A 2500-nucleotide genomic window follows, 5' to 3' on the forward strand; every position below is an offset into this window, starting at 1 on the left:
TATATATATATATATATATATATATATATATATATATATATATTTATATTCTTTTATTCTTTTACTTGTTTCTGTCTTTTGACTTGTGGCCATGCTGGAGCTTCACCTTTAGTCGAGCAAATCGACCCCAGGACTTATTCTTTGTATATATATATGATGCTTATGAAGGAGATGACTAAGGACTGAGATATCTGATGCATTACTATACTCAAGAAGACCTGCCAGCACAGCAGAATTGATACCAGTGCTGATGTCACATAAAAAGCATCCAGTCCACTTTGTGGAGTGGTTGGCAGTAGCAAGGGCATCCAGCTGTAGAAACCAGAACAGAAAATGAAGCCAGATGTAATCCCTGGCATTACCAGTTCCAGTCAAACTGTCCAACCCAGGCTAGCATAGAAAACAAATGTTAAATGATGATGATGACACACACACACACACATATATACATGCATATATATATGTGTGTGTGTGTGTGTGTGTGTGTGTGTGTATGTGTGTGTGTGTGTGTGTGTGTGTGTATGTGTGTGTGTGTGTGTGTGTGTGAAGTTGATAGATTCTCATTAAAGATAGATAGATTCAACAACCATATGAAGTTAAGAGGTAGTATATAAATGTGTGTGTGTGTGTGTGCAAGAAACCATAGAAATAGAAGAAAGAAGTCCATATAACCAGAAGTCGAATTTCTACTCGGATGATTTACAATCTGAAGAATTATTTTGGTATATATGATTAAAGGTTGCTAATACATAAAGAGTAGAGATTTTGGAGAAGTGCAGAACAAGGCAAGATAAATGGATAAATAATATGTATATGATATATATATATATATATATATTTGTATGTATAATGAAAGAGAGAGACAGGGAAATCAAAGAAAATAAAGATGTCTGGAAAATTTTGCATTTCATGAGTTTGCCAATTATAGAAATCTGTGATTGGTTTTTGAAAGATTTCATGCAAAAATGGGCCATTTATTTCTTTAGAGAAAGTAGTTGAGAATCTCTTATGTGAAATAGCAAAACTAGAAAGGTTCATCAAAAAGTCTTAGTAGAAACGAGACATTCTTTAAGCATTTGCTTAGATTTTTGTTTCTATAGAATTATATGTGATTGAGCTGATATTTTGGTGTTGCTTCTGTCAGGTATCATCAGGCATAATAAAAATTCCTTGGAAAAAGAAAATGATAGTTGTATTATTAATGTTTATTTATTGTTTCTATTATTATTATTATTATTATTATTATTATTATTATTATTATTATTATTATTATTATTATTATTATTATTACTATCATTGTTGTTGTGACAAGCTGATGGAATCATTAACATGCTAGGAAAAAGGCTTAGCAGTATTTTATCTGTCTCTGCATTCTGAGTTCAAATTTCCACCAAGGTTGACTTTGCCTTTCATTCTTTTGGGGTTGATAAAATAAGTACCATTCAAATATCGGGGGTGATGTAACCAACTTACACCCTCCTCTGAAATTGTTGGCCTTATGCCAACAATTTGAAACCATTATTATTATTGTTGTGGTGGTGGTGGTGATCTGGTAGAATCATTAGCACGCTGGGAAAAATGCTTAGCGGCATTTCGTCTGTCTTTATATTCTGAGTTCTAGTTCCACTAAGGCCAACTTTGCCTTTCATCCTTCCAGAGTTGAACACTAGGGTGGAAGTAATCGACTTACCCCCTCTTCTGAAATTGCTGGTCCTGTGCCAAAATTTGGAACCAGTTTAGTTGTCTGGAAGAGATTCATAAGTTGTCTTGCCTGGAATGTCACATAAAGAATGTCACAAATTACCCAGTTTGTAGCAGGCATTCCATAAATTACAATGACAAGGGTTCCACTTGATGGAACAACCTGCTCACAAAATTATTGGGCAAGTGGTTGAGCACTCCACAGACACATGTACCTTTCACATATTTCTCAGGAAGATTCAGCATGAAACAAAATATGACAAGGCTGGCCCTTTGAATTACAGGTACAACTCATTTTTGCCAGCTGAGTGAACCAGAACAATGTGTCTCCTAGAAATTGAACTTCTGACCTTACGATCATAAGCTGAATATCTTAACCATTAAGCCATGCATCTTCCCAGTATGTAATAAATTTTGAAACAGATTTTTTTAGTCATAAAAAATAGGATGATACTATCAACCACTCTATTGCAAATATATGTCTGTTGCTTATCTTATTGATTCCACTGGGAGATAGTGACATTTAACTAAATAGTATTTAGTATTTCATCTGTTGTATTATTAATTGCAAACGACTGATCTGATAGCCATTATAATTAAGACAGAAATAATTACATATTCATTTTGGTTTAAACATAATTATTCACCAAATTTTGCAAGCATCTTATTAAAAACTTTTAGCTGTATTTTAAAAATAATGTTAATTTTTTTTTTCTCTGTGTCCATTGTTCCCAGCTCATTGGGTTTGATTATGTGGTGAATTCTGATATTTATACATTAAAAAAAAAATTGAATGAAT

At 33.0% G+C, this 2500-nt stretch overlaps 1 protein-coding gene across 2 annotated transcripts in view; it reads left to right on the forward strand.

The window, feature by feature from the left end:
• LOC106883964 (beta-1,4-N-acetylgalactosaminyltransferase bre-4) overlaps positions 1-2500 on the forward strand; it is a 1180207-nt gene that overhangs the window by 762806 nt on the left and 414901 nt on the right. The window lies entirely within an intron of this gene.

This window comes from Octopus bimaculoides, chromosome 4 (assembly GCF_001194135.2).
Source record: "Octopus bimaculoides isolate UCB-OBI-ISO-001 chromosome 4, ASM119413v2, whole genome shotgun sequence".
Taxonomy (NCBI): Eukaryota; Metazoa; Mollusca; class Cephalopoda; order Octopoda; family Octopodidae; genus Octopus; species Octopus bimaculoides.